General features: G+C 44.0%; 1 protein-coding gene and 1 pseudogene across 14 annotated transcripts in view; both read right to left on the bottom strand.

The window, feature by feature from the left end:
• LOC129557840 (E3 SUMO-protein ligase NSE2-like) overlaps positions 1-19,416 on the bottom strand; it is a 127,239-nt gene that overhangs the window by 54,379 nt on the left and 53,444 nt on the right. The window lies entirely within an intron of this gene.
• LOC129538920 (ATP synthase F(1) complex subunit gamma, mitochondrial-like) lies at positions 11,335-12,475 on the bottom strand (annotated as a pseudogene).

Genomic DNA, 19,416 nt, shown 5'->3' on the forward strand with positions numbered 1-19,416 from the left:
GCCACCTGATGAAAAGAGCTGACTCATTTGAAAAGACCCTGATGCTACAAAAGATTGAGGGCAGGAGAAGAAGGGGACGACAGAGGATAAAATGATTGGATGGCATCACCGACTCAATGGACGTGAGTTTGCGTGAAGTCTGGGAGCTGGTGATGGACAGGGAGGCCTTGCGTGGGGTCACAAAGAGTCAGACATGACTGAGCGACTGGACTGAACTGAACTGAATTAGAAAGTGAGTTCAAGATGTGTGTGGGGGGGACAGGGAGGAGGAGATGCTTCTTAGGTCATCAGTTATTAGAAGGACCCTCTCTCTAATGCACTGCAGTGAAGGTCTCAGAATCAACCACCTGGGAGATACTGGAGGAGAGGGCTGACCTGCAATGGTGATGCACCAAATCTTGCAGGCAGGAAAGCAGTGATGGCAAATTCAGGGCACCCATGCTATTCCTCCCCTCACCAGCACCCATGGCAACCACCAGCAACTGATCAGGCCACCTGATCTCAACCACAGCTGCCCAACAGAACCAACTTTTCTCTGATTCTGATGAGGATTCTCATCATTCTAGTAAGCATGGTACACAACTGGTCCCACCCTAGATGCACAGAAGAGAAGTGAATCCGTTACAACCAGTGCGTTGGGGCATCTGGGTTTAATCCATAGACTCAGTTATCACATAAGGAATGGGCCAACTCACAAAGACGAGCTGGGGCTCATCAGATTCCCCCGTGTAAGGCACTGATCCAGTATTAGATCAGGACCATCATATGAGCCATGCACAAACAGAGGCTATGTGGGAGCACACGCCAGGTGCAGAGAGGAGGCCATCCAATGGCGTGAGGAAATGGAACAATGGAGGAAGCAGAGGAGCCCTATGAATGAGACCATGGAGCCGTCAGAAGATTGTCCCTGGTGCTGCTTCTGTTCCAGACATGCCCCATTCCAATTACAGCCCTTCGGTGTCCTGAAAATCCTCTCCCAGCTTTACTGAGAAACTGGCATAAATCTCTGTTCATTGCAACTGTATCATTTATAGAGTCATGATCCATGTTGTCCAGTTTAGAAGTCCAGTTAAACACACACTGTTCATTCAAAAAGTGAATGTCACAATAATCTGTATTTATCAGACACAGCTACCTTTTCTCCCCTAAAGCCCACTGTCTTCACACACCACAGTTGCACCTGTTCTCAATAATCCCCCATAAATGACTCCTAGCTCTTCTTCTCATGTGCATATTACTATCTTCCTGTCTTTTCCATCATCTTAAAATTACCCATCACAAACGCCCAAGAACTGGTCTAGCAAGACAAGGTCCATCCTTGAAGGGTGGAGGAGGATAAGGGCCTAGCTACTCCAAGTTAGAAGAATCCTCTTTAATGAGCAGAGGGTGGGAAAACAAATGAGAACACTCATCATATTTCAATCATTATTTACCCTGTCATAGGAAAAAAGCCATAACTAAAATAACCTGGAAGCTTATGCCATGAATATCTAGGGACTGTGTTTATGAGTTGCACACAGACTTATTCTGAATTTTCTAGTGGTAAGTTGTCAAATGATCTGGTGAAAAGAAGTAGATGGACTAAATGACCATGTTATCCAACACACACAGCTAGTGAATATGCAACAGGATTGGGGTGGGTGGGAGAAGGTGTGTCTGAGTGTGAGTTCCTGTTTACCTTAGGAGGCTCAGAATATCAATTCAAATGCTACCACCAAAAATATGGTCACTAAAGCAGCTAAAACAGTTTTTGTAGTTATTTTTGTCCTTAGAGTACATCTCACACATGATGTATAGTCAAATCAGTGAGTTTTAAAGAACTAGTTCCTGCCTGATTATACCACCAACTAGATGCACAGTTAGGTTCACCTATTTCACTGCACTTTTGACATTTATGAATTGCTTTTTAAATTTAGTTTTATATCAAATGAAATATCAAAATTTAATTTCCTAATAATATAAAAATGTTTACAAGGTCCCAAAGTCAAATGTGCAAAACTTATTTTTCATTTATTTTATACTTGGTTTCAAGTGAGCCCACATTGGTGCTTTTAACAGCTTCCTTCCACCCAGCAGTGTGGTTACTGATGTCATCTTATAAAAAGCCTCTTTAGCAAGTCACACATCAGTGCTTCTGTTATGTTCTCCAGCTGCCAGCTCCCTACATCTGGTTCAAACACTCTTCTCGTAGGAGGGAGAAGGGGAGGAGTGATGATGAGAGTAATGGTAATAATAATAGCAAAACCTTAAGGAAGTGTTTCCTGTTTACTAGCAACTGTGCTAAGCTTCTCCTTGGACTCATCTATTTTATCTTCCTATTTATTTGCTGGATACTGTTATTGTCCCTATTTTACAGAGAACAACACTGAGGAATTGGAGATAGTAAGTGGCAGTATCAGGATGAAGCCCAGGTCTCCAAGGACCTCCATATTTCTTAGAAAAGATCTGATGTGTTATTTCTCAAACTATAAAGGCAATATATTAAAGTTTGCATACCTCTTGTAATCAGTAAAACAAAACAGATGTTGGCATTCTGACAGGTGTGAGGTGCTATCTCACTGTGGTTTGCTTTGCATTTCCCTGACAATTTGCAATGTTGAGCATCTTTTCATGTGCCTGTTGGCCATCTGCATTTACTCTTTGGCAAAATGTCTTCTCAGGTCTTCTGTCCATTTTTTAATCAGTTTTTTTTTAATTTTTGAGTTATATGAGCTATTCATATATGTTGGTATTCCTGATGGGTCATATCATTTGCAAATTTTTTTTTTCCATCCAGTAGGTTGTCTTTTCATTTTATGGATGGCTTCCTTGGCTATGCAAAAGCTTTTAAGTTTAACTGAGTCCCAAGTGTTTATTTTTGCTTTTATTTCCTTTGCTTTAAGAGACGGAGCCCCCAAAATACTGCTGCTATTTATATCAAAGAGTGATCTGCCTATGTTTTCCTCTAAGAGTTTTGGAGTATCCGGTCTTACATTTAGATCTTTAATCCATTTTGAAGTTTTTTTTTTTTTTTGGTTTTGTTTTGGCCATAGCCTGTGGCATGTGGGATCTTAGTTCCCCAGCCAGGGATCTAACCTGTGTCCTACTGCAGTGAAAGTATAGAGTCTTAACAACTGGACCACCAGAGAAGTCCCATTTTGAGTTTATTTTTGTATATGGTAATGTTATTCTTTTACATGGTGCTGTCCAGTTTTCCCAGCACCATTTATTGAAGAAACTGTATTTTCTCTATTGTGTGTTCTTGCCTCCTTTGTCATAGATTAATTGACCATAAGTGCACAGGTTTACTTCTGGGCACTCTATCCTCTTTCACTGATCAAATAACAAATGTTGGCAATGTTGGCAAGAATACAGAGAAAAGGGAACCCATGTACACCGTCAGTGGGAATGTATTAATAAATTGGGTCTGTCAATGTAGAAAACACTATGGCGTTGTCACAAAAAACTAAAAATAAAACTACCAGCTGACTCAGAAATTCCACTCTGGGGTATATATCTGAAAAAAAAAAAACCAAAAACACTAATTAAAAAAGACACATGTACCCTAATATTCATAGCACCATTATTTATAATTCACAAGATATGGAAGCAACCTAAGTGTCCATCAACAGATGAATGGATAAAGTAGTTGTTTCAAATATATATATATGATATATATATATGTAGCTATATATATATATATAAATAAATACTACTCAGTAATAAAAAAGAATGAAACTTTGCCATTTGCAGCAACATGGATGGACTTGGAAGGCATTATGCTAAATGAAATAAGAGAAAGACAAATACTCTGATATAATTTACCTATGGAATCTGAAAAAATACAACAAAACAGTGAATATTTTTTAAAAAAGCAGACTTCCAGATATAGAGAACAAACTAGTGGTTACCAGTGGGAGGAGGGAAGGGACCAGATAAAGGATTAAGAGGTTTAAAGTATTAAGGATAATATAAGCTATACTGTAAAAGGTGGGGGGTATAACCAATACTTTATAATAAGTGGAGTATAATCTTTAAAAATTGTGAGTCACTATATTTTACATCTGTAACGTATTATACAGCAACTAAAATAAACAAACAAAAAGTGAAGTGAAAGTCACTCTGTTGTGTCCGACTCGTTGCGACCCCATGGACTATACAGTCCAGGGAATTCTCTAGGCCAGGATACTGGAGTGGGTAGCCTTTCCCTTCTCCAGGGGATCTTCCAAACCCAGTTCTCCCACATTGCTGGTGGATTCTTTACCAGCTGAGCCACAAGGGAAGCCCAAGAATAATGGAGTGGGTAGCCTATCCCTTCTCCAGCGGATCTTCTGACCCAGGAATCGAACCAGGGTCTCCTGCATTTCAGGTGGATTCTTTACCAGCTGAGCTACCAGGGAAGCCCAAGTTGCTCAGTCGTGTCCAACTCTTTGCGATCCCATGGACTGTATAGTCTGGCCTGAATTTGCCAGGCCAGAATACTGGAGTGGGTAGCCTTTCCCTTCTCCAGGGCATCTTCCTAACCCAGGGATCAAACCCAGGTCTCCTGCATTGCAGGCAGATTTTTACCAGCTGAGCCACCAGGGAAGCCCAAGAATACTGGAGTGAGTAGCTTATCCCTTCTCCAGGGGATCTACCTGAACCTAGGGATCGAACTGGGGGGTCTCCTGCATTGTAGGTAGATTCTTCACCAGCTGTGCTGGTAAAGGAAAAACCCCCCTTTTTCTGCTCTGTCCTTTAGTCTAGTCCCTGGTACAAGTACCACGGCCTGGCACATGTCTTTCCACATCCCTCTCCTTGTTCATCCATCTAAAAGCACAGACACTTGTAGACAGGGTTTTTACTTTATTTACTGTGAATGAAATAGTACATATCTATTATACCTACATATCAGTAAACACAGATGTAAAATTTCCCCCAATGTCCTATCTTCCATACAAACACATACAGAAAATTGAAAAATGGAGATCAAATCAAGCATGGAGCATTTTCTCAGCCAGATTTTACTTTTTCTTTTCATGAAAGTGAAAGTGAAGCTGAAAGCGGCTCAGTCGTGTCCGACTCTTTGTGATCCCATGGACTATACAGTCCATGGAATTCTCCAGATGCTGGAGTGGGTAGCCTTTCCCTTATCCAGGGGATCTTCTCAACCCAGGAATCAAACCCAGGTCCCCCATATGTCAGACATATTCTTCACCAACTGAGCTACCGGGAAGCCCGTATCTGCATCCATCCCACACCTGCATCACCACCCCCTCCCCCACACGCATAAAAATATCCAGGTTAACTAGTACTGTGATTCCATCTATATTCTTCTCCATTTCAACTGAACCATATATAAATATGTAAAAATATACATACAAGCATAGCTTTTTGTCATTGTCTATTTTATAGAAATGAGATGAATTATACACATTTCTTTACATATGGCTTTCCCTGGGACTATCTCATGGAAATCCCTCCAAGTCAACTAGTATGACTCATGTATTTCTGTAAGTGGCTATATTACGTGTTTAGCTATGCCAAAATCTATTCAACCATTCCCATAGTGATGGGCCCATTTGTTTCTATTTTTGTCACTGTAAACCACTCACTGCAATATACTATTGTTGGACAGAATATTCTTGTACATAAAACTTTGTGCTTCTCTAAGGTGAAATTAATTTCTGTATAAAAATTAACTTTATATAAGGGAGATTTTTTTAAATGTAATCTGCCCTTATTGTCAATAGAACATACATTGTGTGAGACTTAATTATAACAAACAAAAAACCCCAGTGCTTTTATTTTTTAACCCCAGTGCTTTTGCAGAAATGAAGGCAAGAAAAATAAATGGTATAGACCAGTTTTATAAGAATTTATGAATTATGTATATGCCTTTATTTTATTATCTCAACACCATCAGCCCCTCAATACCTGAACATTTGCAGTATTAATTATAGTTAGACATCTTTGATATTTTGCCTTCTTTTTAGTCACACAAAATGCATAACTTTTCATGTATATTTCAACTTTATTGTAAAGATGTATTTGCCAATGGAAGAAAAGACAGCATTTTATTTAACAGTTTGTTAGCTAGCTTGTTTTCTGACTTGAATTATTTAGACATATGCTAAGTGGGCCTCAACTTGTCCTCCTGCCCAGGCCCTGCAAATGTTCCTGAGGGGCGGATCTGCTTTCAGCCCAGACTACGTTCATGTATTAACTTGTTCCTTCTTCATTCATTCAACATGTGTTTGCTTAACCTTTGAGCCAAGCAGTGTACTAACTTCATATATTCCACAAAACTCTACTGAGTGTCATTAGAGTTCTGAGAACTTAGGACTCAGCTGGTACTAAAGGTAATCTGATTGAAATGATACAAATGTAATTGGAAAGAGTTTGGTCCAGTGATAAAAAGACGGAAAAACAAGGGAATGATTCAAAGACTGTGATAAGTGTTCAGGAAGGGGCATACACAGGGCATTGAGCACAGAGAGGAGAGGACACCTCAACCTGGGGACATTGGGGACAACTTCAGAGAGGAGGAAGCGACATTTTGGGTGGGACTTTATGCATGAGTTCAGCTGCATGCAGTCACTGGGTCAAAAATAAATATGATGTAGGATATACAGATATTTATAAAATGTTCTTTATAATAATAACATCATTTATTTATAACAATGTATAAATTGGAGAAGGCACTGGCAACACACTCCAGTACTCTTGCCTGGAGAATCCCAGGGACAGGGGAGCCTGGTGGCTGCCGTCTATGGGGTCGCACAGAGTCGGACATGACTGAAGTGATTTGGCAGCAGGCAGCAGCATATCTGTTGTTTAGTCGGTAAGCTGTGTCTGATTCTTTTGAGACCCCGTGGACTGTGTAGCCTGCCTGGCTTCTCTGTCCATAGCATTTCCCAGACAAGAATACTAGAGTGGGTTGCCATTTCCTACTCCAGGGGATCTTCCCCACCTAGGAATCCAACCTGCATCTCCTACATTGACAGGTGGATTCTTTACTACTGAGCCACAGCTTATGTATATTTAAAATGATGACCTGCTCCTGCTGCTAAGTCGCTTCAGTCGTGTCCAACTCTGTGCGACCCCATAGATGGCAGCCCACCAGGCTCCGCCATCCCTGGGATTCTCCAGGCAAGAACACTGGAGTGGGTTGACATTTCCTTCTCCAATGCATGAAAGTGAAAAGTGAAAGTGAAGTCACTCAGTCGTATCCGACTCTTCATGACCCCATGGATTGCAGCCTACCAGGCCCCTCCGTCCATGGGATTTTCCAGGCAAGAGTACTATATAAATATGTTTACTATAAGAGAGTATACAAATACATAGCAAATGTGTGTAACATATATTCTATATAAATGTGGGGCCATAGAAAAAATATCAGTAAAAAATTAAGCTTAACATGGGGAAGCATGTCCTCTTTAGAGTCCTGTCACTCTATGTCGCTGAGACCTGTGGAGAAGGGCAGGGATCCATGAGGGTGAAGGAAGGACACAGATGAAGAAATCAACAGCTTGAGGAAAGGGACAGTAGTTGGTGGGATTGATTGCAGTAGGGGCTGAATCTCTTGGGTGTGAAGCAAAGTTCTGTCCACACCGGCAAAATGATAAAGATGGAGCAACTGGCGGGTGAACGAGGCTTTTACTTGTTTGTTTCAGCCCCTGAGATGATTCACCCCAAAGCCCAACTCAAGAGCAGGCTGATGGGACCCACATGTCACATACCAGCGCTGGCCTGCTGCGCTAGCTAAGGCTCTCCAAGCTCCACCCTACCCCCCAGATGATTCCAGATGCTGCCAGCACATGCACGACAGGGCGTTTGCCTGTAGGTGTTTTCCTGACCCCATTCCCTCAATCCAGGATATTCTCCAAAGCTATTATTGCCCAGAGCACCTGTGTCTCACGTCCCCGTGGTTCAGTGATCTCACCTCTCCAAGATGGCCACCAAGGTGGACCAGGGAAACCCCTGCCCTGGGAAATCCAAATGGAGTCAATGCTGAGAACCCAAATAGAAAATTTCAACCAATAACTGCATTTTCCTCAATTGCAATAAGGAATCCTCCCCATTCTGGCTTTATTTTCCACGTCTACATTTGCAAATGAGACTGACCTTAAACAATTTCCAAGCAAATTAACAGGGACAATGTTGGGCAGGTGCAATGAGGATGTAGTTTTTTCACTTTTACGTCCACGGTGACCAAATAAACGTTAATGCAAGTAGATGAACCTGGAAGCCCCATCCAGTTGAGAACCTATCCACTTCCACATTTCATAGATTTCCTCAACATGCTGCCCAATCCTCAGCACATTTGGTAAACAGGAGGCTACAATGCTCCATCTCGATCTCCCTTATGGACTGAGACCCTCACTCCCAGAGATAGGAGAGTGCTGAGAGCCCCTCCTGAATAAAAAGCGTCGCCATTCTGGTGGCAGCTTGCATCCTGTGACTGGTCAATTCACGGAGATGAATCATGCCTGTTGCTCTTGTCCCAGTGCCAAGACCTTTGGCCCTGAGAGCCCCGTGGGATTCACTGAGGCTCCTGTGGTGACTGCATGTACACAGACCAGCATCTCCCTTTGCCCGATACCACTTTTTTCTCTTCCTTTTGGAAGCCCTTGATCGCCAGAGCTCTCTTCAATTTGTTTCCATTTTAAAGTCTGCTTCCCAAGGAATCCAACCTGGGACAACCTGTGCCAGGACAGTCTGAGGAATGGTCTTAGGAAACAGCCTCTAAGAGCCCCATCCTGGGGGAAGGTGGAGCCATGACCCCCTGGCACATGTGCACCAATGCAACCGCTAACACGGTCCCAGCTGCGAACTGGGATGGTTCACCACATGGGACAACATACCAGGCTGAGAAACACGTGGAAATAGTAATATAAACACAATACAGTAGAACTATACGGCTGTTGATAGAAAAATGAATGCTTTAGGAAAAAAAAGATAAAATATGAAAGGTCGTTTATTAGCGATTAAAGGCTAAGTGTGAAAGCCAGAGGGCCTCTTGCCAGCAAATAAGAAACTCTCATCTCTCGCAGCCAAGAGGAAGATGGAGATGAGGATAAGGACCAGGGCTTACTCATAAGAGATGTCAAGCTCCCAAAAAGGCCAAACTCCCAAATAAGGTAGGATTCATGGCGTCGCAGAGAGTCGGACACGACTGAGCGACTGAACTGAACTGAACTATGGGAAAGTCAGGCTCTGACAGGAAAGAATGGGACCCAAAAATATGATAGAAGACTGTTTGACGTATCCATGTTAACACTGAGTTTTCCATGTTCATTAAAAGAATTTGGCAGAGAAAGATAACCTGCTAAAATCCATCACAATACTATGAAAAAAGCAACTAGATACTTCAAGCACCCTTTTAGAAGGCGACATAAACTGTGTTTTCTAAACTATCTACGGACTTCCTGGCAGTTCCGTGGTTATGACCCCACCCTTCCATGCAGGCAGTGTGGGTTGATCCTTGGTTCCCTGGTCAGGGAACTAAGATCCCACAAACTCTGTGTCCAAAAAATGCTATCTAAATGCCCAAGACTGAGGGGCCGAATGACCTAATTCTGCCTTTGGCTATGGTGCCTCAGACATCTGTCTCCCAGGCTCAGCCAGTCTTTAGGACTCCCTCCTTCACTCACCTGACTCCACACCTTTTTTTTTGTGAGAGATAATTCTATGAATTCAGGTTTTTTTAGTTGCAAATAACAAAAAAAACCCAAAAAACTCCAAGTGGCCTCACTGAGAGAGAAATGAGAGAAAGACAGATGGAGAAGGCGCTAGAAAGAATGTTGGTTCCAGAAACTGGAAACTGATCTCTGGGGAATCTAGGTCAGATACGTCTGGATCCAGAATTCTAGCAATCTCTCTCTCCATTCCAGCCCCATGCTCCTCTGTATTGGCTTCAATATTTGGCAGAGTCTCCCAGTGAGGTGGGCCTGGCAGCCAGCAGCAGCTTCACTGTAACTTATACCCACTTAGCAACTCTACAGAAAAGAGGTCCTCTCTTTTCCAACTCATGCCAAGTCACTGCCTCTGACACTGCCTAAGCCAATGACATGGTGGGATGGGAGTAGGATACCCTGACTGGCTAAACCTGGGTTTCATGCCCCTCCACCCCACCCCCAGAGGCCAGAATGCAGGGCCAACTACTAAACATTCATGAATTTAGAGTCTGATGGGTGGGGGATTCCACTGGCTGCGATGCTTCATTTTCTTGCCTCAAAGTTCTCCTGCAGTTTTTGCTGCTACTGTTACAGTGCAGTCAGCACAGTGCAAGCATGCAGAGAACACAGATTAGAAACGCCTCAATCTAATCTTCTCTTCCAGGTATGTCTGCCTATTTTCTCAAAAGACGTCTGCCCCCTGAGCCTGGCCTTAGCATAAGGCTCAACTTTTTACTGTGGCTTTTACAAGACTTTCTGAGATTTGACCTCAGGCTGTCTACCTCTGTCTGTCAATTGAACTTTTAAGAGCATCGCAGGCACCCCACGCAGCCTGATGGCACCGAAGTGCTTCCCATTCCCTCCACAGCCCTGAACTTTTCTCCTCCCTTCCCTCTGCAGATTCTGTTCTGTTCCTGACCTGCCTCTCCTTCCCTGCCACTTCGTGTTGCAATCCTGCCTCCCATAAAGGACCTCTGTCTTTGTCTGCTGTCTGGTTCCCAGCTTCACTTACTGTCATAATGCTGATCTCCCCAGGGGAATTCTCCACGTGGATGGCTTGATGGAGATACTAGAACCTTCTCTACCCCCATCTCGGCTTGGCCAGCGGCTGATCGTGTGACTCTGCTGGCCTGTCATACATGCTATCCTGGGTCTTTGATCTTGAGAGAGTGACCAAAGGACCTTCTCAGCAGCATGAGAGCCAGAGAAGCCCATTCCTTCTGAGTGATCTCTGCTGGGAGTCATATTCTTCATCTCCATAGCTCCTCTGATTCTATTTTCCAAATCTGATGATGTCAGCCTCCTGACATTTCTGGGAGTCCCTGATCTCCTTCCCACACTTTCCTCTTTTTTGTGTGAGCTAGCTAGAGAAGCCTTCTGTTGCTTGCAACCAAGAATTCTGACATACTCCCGCTAAGGCCCAATTTAAACCTGAATTTCCCACATAAAGCTTTTCTTCAAGATAGCCCTTCTTCTACAGTCCCATAAATTCTCTAAAAATTTTATAAAAGAGAATCCTTGGAATTGGCTCTGATTTTTAATTATTCACTTATACATCAGACCCCACACCAGACCGGGAAGGAGTTCCTTGGGGACAGGGTCTATATCTCAGGTCGCTCTGTAACTCCAAACCTAGCTCAGTACCTGGCACATAGTGGATACTCTGTAACTGTGCATTAAATGAGTAAATACAGTCTTTTTTTTTATGTTGAGTCATTTATTGTAACATAATTTACAAACATCTTGCTGTCTTTAGTAATCTGAACAACAGACCAACAAATTCTTCTGACATGGACAGCAGTAAGCTAAAAACAAAATCAGCTTGCTGAATTCTTCTTTACCTCTTGTCTGAGGATGAAACTTGATTTTCATTAGTCCAGAGCTGCAGCACCAGAGATGAGTTCCGAGTTCCTTGATGATCACAGCTTGGCGGGTGCGACTGAATTTGTCAGTAATTTTAGAAGTGCTCTTGCTATCAGTATCCGTGGCCATCATCCTGGCGCTCTGCTCACTCGTGGTGGATTCCTTCAGGGAGTACCAGATGATGTTGGCCAGGCTGTATTCCTGGTAATTCCGCAGCACATCAGCATCAATGTCATCGCAGATACTCGTGCTCTCAGCACTTGAAATGGTGTCAAGGGAAAAGATGGACTTTTCTTCTGTCTTGTAGGAGATTACAGACCTGAATCAGTTAAAGATGATAGACCCTTCATCAAATTCATATCCAGAATTTAACAGCTCAAGGGCAATGACCGATGCATCACCAAAGGTAGGCGGTCTCCTCCCCACTTCTTTGAATGTCACCAGAAACTGGTCAGAATGAGTCCTGTGAAGTATACTCCTGATTTTATCACCAACTCCAATAATCTTAACCTCTTTTCCGGCTGCTGCAAGGTTGGCCGCCTCACTTTTTATCTGTTTAGCAACAGAGGAGTGAATAGCACCACAGAGCCCTCGGTCTGAGGACACGCCGATAATGAGGTGCTTCTTCTTGTCTTCAGGAGTTTTAAGAGTCTCATGCTCTACTGACTGAGCTAGCCGGGCGGCTCTTCTTCAGGAGTTTTAATATCAGCCTTTTCATACAGAGACAAGGACCCCACTCCATACACTCGGGCTGGTTTCAGCTCCCTCTCAGCGTGGGCATATTTCGCTGCTGCTACCATTTTCATAGACTTGGTAATCTTCTGGATGTTTTTGATTGATTTTAGTTGCCTGGTAATATCTTTCAAAGTTGCCATATTTCGAACTTGGATCCATTGTGGCTGCACGGTCCAGGCCGAGAGGCCAGCGACGCCCGCCCGAGAGAATATGGTGGCGTCGGCCCTGCTGAAGGTCAGTCAGACCTAAATACAGTCTTAATTGAATTTATGCAATTGTTCCTTTCAGGAACACTGCACTGCTGCAGATAATTTTCTCCCATTTCTATTTATTTAAGAAGGAACTGAAGCCGGCAAGGGGAAAGAAAAGCCTTTATTATGGCCACTCTCATTTTGACCAACCATCTTCACGTTATACTCCTTCGCCCTTTTTCCAGAGTGTTAAGAAGCATATCAGAGAGTTCTGCCTCTTCTCCTTTCTCCTGGTGCTGCTAGCTAAGCCATGGAGTTAATGATGGCAACAATCGACATTTATGCAGTTTTTACTATCAACCAAGCCCTGGGCCAGCTGCTTTACATGCAGTGTCAGGTCACTAGGTATCATTATGACCCAAATAAGATTCAGGAAGCTCAAGTAATGTCTATGGCCATACCACCCTGAAAGTACCCGATCTCATCTGATCTCAGAAGCTAAGTAGGGTAAGGCCTGGTTAGTACTTGGATGGGAGGAACCTCAAATGACCTTTTCAAAGTCACAGAACTGGCAAGAATGGAGCTGCTATGACTTGAAGAGTTTTCATTTCCTCTGTCTCCTATGTATCTCATAGCATGACATGTTTAGAAAACTGGAAGAAATGGAAGGAAAAGCAAGATGATGAATAATCCTCAAAAGAAAATAATCAGCTCTTGAATGGATGAGAATTAGGCAATTTTTTTTGTGCTTAAGTTAAACTTTTTATGGACACATCCACCAAGACTTTTCTTCAAAGATTTAGTCCTTATGGGACCTTCCAATTCACTAAATTTCATTCCATTTTAGCTCACATGAATATCATATCTCCGATGCTTAAAAAACACCTGGAAAGGATCTTGAAGTAAGAATGTCATGGATACCAAGATTGACACACCAAATTCCAGTCCGTACGAAGCTCCCTGCTGGTAGGGCACCAAGGCTACTTAAAACACTGTCCAAAGACCAAGGAATCTTTGAGGGACCAGCAAAATGCTCTGGAAGCACCGAGCAGGATGAGGGCGATTCCCAAAACACGGATCAGGGCAGCTTCACAGGGCAGGAGGCTGAGAGCATCTGCAGGCGAGGAGCAAAGCAGGGTGGTTAAGAGAGTGGACTCTGGAGCCAGCTGCCTGGATTCAGATTCTGTCTCCAGCACTTGCTAGCTCTGGATCATGAGCAAGTTTCTGGGCCTCTGTTTCTTCAACTGTAAAATGGGATAATAATAATGGTACCAGCATCATTAAGTTTCTGTGAGGAGTCAACATTTGTCAAGCCGTAGAACAGCAACGTGACACCGAGTGAACGCTCTGTAACTGAGAAGCTGAAGCGCAGGATGACCAGGGAGAGAAGAGCCCAGAACAGTGTCTCAGGCACGGAATCACCACTTGGCGGTAGGAAGCATGCATTGCAAGGGGCTGGAGCAGCGTGCACACAGAGGAGGGGTTGAGTGACAGCAGTGGGTTGAGATGGGGATGGGGGAGCTGCCTAGGATGGAGACGAGCTAACCCATCAGGGAAAGGCTCGCCACACCACCAGAATGTGAACCCTCCTCCATGTGCACAGCGCAGCAACTCTTCCAGGCAGAAATCCCAATTAGGAGCCAGAGACATTTGCAGGCACATGAGAATCTAGCTTTCTTAGTCAGGACATAGACAGGAATAGACTCTAAGAGAGAACGTGAGTGTTCCTAAAAGGAAAAACCCAGAGAAAATTATTTTGACATGAATTTTAAAAATACGCTCAGAGGAGGCGAGGGAGGGAGAGCTGTCCTGTCTGAGGCAGTCGGCACACGTCTGAAGCATCCCATAAAGAAAAAGAGTGGCATGCGGACAGGGCACGGAGTCAAGAACACTAAATCACAATTCAGTTCTTGCTGTGCACCCCTCAATGAGTCACTTGAGATTTCCGGATCCCGAGCATCTCCACCCTCCAAGTGTGAGCAAAACCATCTTTCCCTGCTAGGAAATGGATGACATACAAGATTTAGCAGTGAAGAGGCCGCAAGGGGCCTGCGGATAATAATACCACGTGTAAATATACCCAAAAGCCCTCCCACCACTACACTCAGCTCGCAAAGCACGATTAATTCCTTCAGAAAGCTCTGTACATATACGCCTCTGTTCGCCCCTTTCCCGAGAGGACACAGTTGATTAATTCGGAATTTCTCAACTTCCCTGAGATCATTTAAGCTTGTAAACGGTGGTTCTGTGACTCTAATCGGTTTGAGGTTATAAGGCTTGGCACACCCAGGAGCGACAAACCCACAGAGCAGGTTCACCTAGTCCCAGACACCCTGAAGGGTCCTGAGAGAGGCCCCTAGGACAGGCAGAATTTAATGCTCTGATTACAGGTGTGGCAAGAAAGGGCTGTTTTTTCCCTCCTTTGGGAAACTTCCTTTTAACAAACTGAACAAATAATCTATGTACACTGTTAAAACATTATATAATATAGGGGAAAAAAAGAAGAGAAAATAAACATTACCTACAGCCCCACCATCCATAGTTAAGCTACATAGCATATGTAACTATTAACACAAATCTTTTGCTAACCTATTGTCATAGAGCCTTCCAGACTTCTATATAGTTATGTAAACATTTACAAGATGGAATCTCATTGACTCTCATTGATATCTTATTATTCTCTAAGTTGGCTTTTTTCAATTAAAAGTATTTAATAAGCATCTCTCTGTGTTCCAGTGTGGCTTAATGTCATCATTTTTGATGGAGACTAGTGCTTCACTCTTGCCTAGAAAATCCCATGGATGGAGGAGCCTGGTAGGCTGCAGTCCATGGGATCACTATGAGTCGGACATGACTGAGCGACTTCACTTTCACTTTTCACTTTCACGCATTGGAGAAGGAAATGGCAACCCGCTCCAGTGTTCTTGCCTGGAGAATCCCGGGGACGGGGGAGCCTGATGGACTGCCATCTATGGGGTCGCACAGAGTCGGACACGACTGAAGGCCTCTGACTTGCCTCCATCTCTGACTCCTGCATGTTGACAGGGAGCCTTCCCCATGCAAGTGCCTTATTCCTCCCCAAGGGAAGTATCTTTTTTCTTTCATTCACTCACTCAGGTAACAAACGTATTGGGTGCCTACTATATGCTGGGTTCTGTTTTCGGTGCTGCAAGTACAGAACTGAGTAAGAGATTGAAGCTCCTGCCTTCATGGAGATTATATTCTAGTGACGAAGAGAGGATAATGTGGACATATGGTACAAAGAAAGGAATGCAAGAAAAGCCTCTCCTCAGAGATGATGTTTGAGCAGAGGCCTGAATGCAATGAGATAACAGCCACATGGAAATCTGAGAAAAGAGCCTTCCAAGTAAAGGAAGAGCCATGTAAAGGCTCTGCATCAGTAACACACAGGATGATGTGTGATGAGTTTGAGATGCAGAAAATGAGAGGATCATGGATGTGAGAAGAGATCAGACTGATGTAGGGGTCACATGTCACACAGACTATGAGAAGATACCAAAGATGTTGCGTTTTATTTGAAGGGATGGGAAGCTGTTGCCACCAGAGGATTTGAGTAAAGGAAAGGGATGCTTTTATTCCATTTTAAAAGTTTCACTCGGGATGCTGTGTGGAGAATCTGGTGGGGATGGGGGGAGGTGGGTGACATGGGTGGAAGCAGGGCTGTTAGTTAGAAGCTTGTTGCAGTAACCCAGGTGAGAAGAGGTGGCTTAGACTAGAAAGCTGATGGTGACAGTGATGACAGATGGGTGGACTCCAGCCTTGTATTGAGGGAATAGTCAATAGGACTTTCTGGTAACCTAGAAAGAGTGCGAGAAAGTATACTTTCTCAAGAATGGCTCCTGACTTTTGGCCTGAGCTAAATAGAGCTCAGGAATGAGATGCATTCCTCATCTTTTCTTAAGATGAGGAAGCTAAGAAGGGAGAAGATATCTGGATAGGGTTGAACTTGGGATATGTTAAGTTTGAGGCACCTTTGAGCCAGGAAAGGAGATGTCAAGCACATATCTTGCTGCTGCTGCTGCTGCTGCTAAGTCACTTCAGTTGTGTCCGACTCTTTGTGACTCCATAGACGGTAGGCCACCAGGCTCCCCTGTCCCTGGGATTCTCCAGGCAAGAACACTGGAGTGGGTTGCCATTTCCTTCTCCATGTGTGAAAGTGAAAAGTGAAAGTGAAGTTGCTCAGTCGTGTCCGACCCTTAGCGAACCCACGGAGTGCAGCCTACCAGGCTCCTCCATCCATGGGATTTTCCAGGCAAGAGTACTGGAGTGGCTTGCCATTGCCTTCTCCGCAAACACATATCTTCAGTTCAGTTCAGTTCAGTTCAGTCGCTCAGTCGTGTCCGACTCTTTGCAACCCCATGAATCACAGCACGCCAGGCCTCCCTGTCCATCACCAACTCCCGGAGTTCGCTCAAACTCATGTCCATAGAGTCGGTTATGCCGTCCAGCCATCTCATTCTCTGTCGTCCCCGTCTCCTCCCACCCCCAATCCCTCCTAGCATCAGACTCTTTTCCAGTGAGTCAACTCGTCGCATGAGGTGGCCAAAGTATTGGAGTTTCAGCTTTAGCATCAGTCCTTCCAATGAACACCCAGGATTGATCTCCTTTAGAATGGACTGGTTGGATCTCCTTGCAGTCCAAGGGACTCTCAAGCACCACAGTTCAAAAGCATCAATTTTTCAGCAATCAGCTTTCTTCACAGTCCAACTCTCACATCCATACATGACCACTGGAAAAACCATAGCCTTGACTAGACGGACCTTGGTTGGCAAAGTAATGTCTCTGCTTTTTAATATGCTATCTAGGTTGGTCATAACTTTCCTTCCAAGGAGTAAGTGTCTTTTAATTTCCTGGCTGCAGTCAGCATCTGCAGTGATTTTGGAGCCCCCAAAAATAAAGTCTGACACTATCTTAATGGTCTCCAAATCTGGAGCTCAGGAGAGAAATTAGAATTGGAGGTAAGAGGCTGAGGACATTGGAGGGCAAGTAGCCTGAGTGAGATCCCCGGAAAGTGAATCTGACAGAGGTCTGAGGACTGAGCCCTGGGCTCCGTGGGCACTGAAGAGTTGAGATGAGAAGGAAGATCCAAACGATGGCTGAAACCACTTCAACCTGGGGAGAAACAAGGAAGGAGTGAAGTTCTAGAAGTTAAGTGAAGATAATTTTTAAGAATCAGAAATTCCCTGTTGGCCCAGTGATTAAGACTCTGCGCTTCCACTGCAGGGGGCCTGGGTTTGATCCCTGGTTGGGGAACTGAGATCCCATGAGCTGTGTGGTATGGCCAAAAGAAGGAGGAGGAGAAGATAATGGCTCCAGACAGACATCCATATTCTAATCTCTGGATTCTGTGAGTATAATTCCTAACCTGGCAGAGAGACATCACAGATGTGATTCAGGTTTGGCCCTTGAGATGGGGAGATAATTCTCTACTGTATGAGTGGGCATATAAAAGCAGAGAACCCTTCCTGGCTGAGGTCAGAGGGAGATATGGCTTCAGAAGAATAGTTGATGAAATTCAGTGTTGCTGGTTTCAGAGATGGAGGAAGGGGGCCAGAAATCAAGGAATATGAGAGCCTAGAGAAGCTTCTAGAATCTGGAAATGTTAAGGAAGTAGATTCTGCCTTAAAGCTTCCAGACAAGTACGTAGCCCTGACTGTGTTTTAGCATAATGAGACACCCCCCCACACCATATGGTAAGTATGCAATGCAGGAGACCCAGGTTCAGTCCCTGGGTAGGGAAGATGCCCTGAGAAGGGAATGTCTACCCACTGCAGTATTCTTGCCAGAGAATTCCATGGACAGAGGAGCCTGGCGGGCTATAGTCCATAGGGGTCACAAAGAGTTGGACACGATTGAGTGACTAACACACTTCCAACCTCCAACCTACAGAGCTATCAAATAATACATCGGTGTTTTCAGCCACTAAGTCTGTGGTGATTTGCTATGGTAGTCATGGAAAACTGGTACAATAAGGATGTGATCAGCTGGCCAAATCACAATTCAAGCTTTAGTGAAATGAGAATGCATTTGAGCAAGGTGGAGATCATGGGGAACTTGATTATGTTAGTTTAGTGGGGAGTCTGGAGAGGGTTGAAGGGAACGTGGAAGGAGAAGAGGCAGGGTCTGGGGATAGGCCAGTCTTTGGAGGAAACTTTCTAGAAAAGGAAGGAGACCATGGGGTATAGATGGGTGTGGCCTCAAGAGAAAGTTTCTGTTCTTGGTTTGTTTGTCTGTTTCTTCTTATTCTATGAATTATGTTATTGAAGCATAGTTGATTTACTTCCGTCTATGGGGTCACACAGAGTCGGACACGACTGAAGTGACTTAGCAGCAGCAGCAGCAGCAGGTATACAGCAAAGTGATTCAGTTTTATATATATACATATATTCTTTTATAGATTCTTTTCTATTATAGGTTATTACAAGATATTACCAGGCATTGGTACACTGCACTGTAACTACTTATCTGTTTTAACCTACAAGCCTGCAAAGCGTCTCTCAGGCAAGGATCATTTCATGGTGCCCAGTATGCTATCCATGTTACAGCAGGTGCTCAAATTACACTGATGAACTAGTGAATTACAGAGATGGCAAATTCTACTCTAGCAATGTGAGAAGAGGGACTAAGCAGGTACCGTATGAGCAAGTGAATCAAGTTTGGCAGCAAGGGAAGGAGAAAGAGACGGAGAGCAGATCATGGGAAAGAGAGAGCAAAGGACGCTTGTTTATCTGTACAGCGGTCAACAGTAGCTTGAAGTGAAGTTGACATGGATGGTGGAGAAAGAACATGGACCCAAGATCAGACAGGTCTGGGTCCCTAAGTTGTGGATTTGGGGACCATCCTTCTAGGCCTTGGTTTCTCTCACTTCTTAATCAGAAACTGGGAATGCCATCAATGCCATGAAGACTTAAATATGCCACGTTTGTGTTTAACTTTGGCGCACAGAACATATTATTTTTTTTTAATTC

The sequence above is a fragment of the Moschus berezovskii genome, chromosome 16 (assembly GCF_049115385.1).
Source record: "Moschus berezovskii isolate FMDL1 chromosome 16, NW_MosBer_1.0, whole genome shotgun sequence".
NCBI classification, from domain to species: Eukaryota; Metazoa; Chordata; class Mammalia; order Artiodactyla; family Moschidae; genus Moschus; species Moschus berezovskii.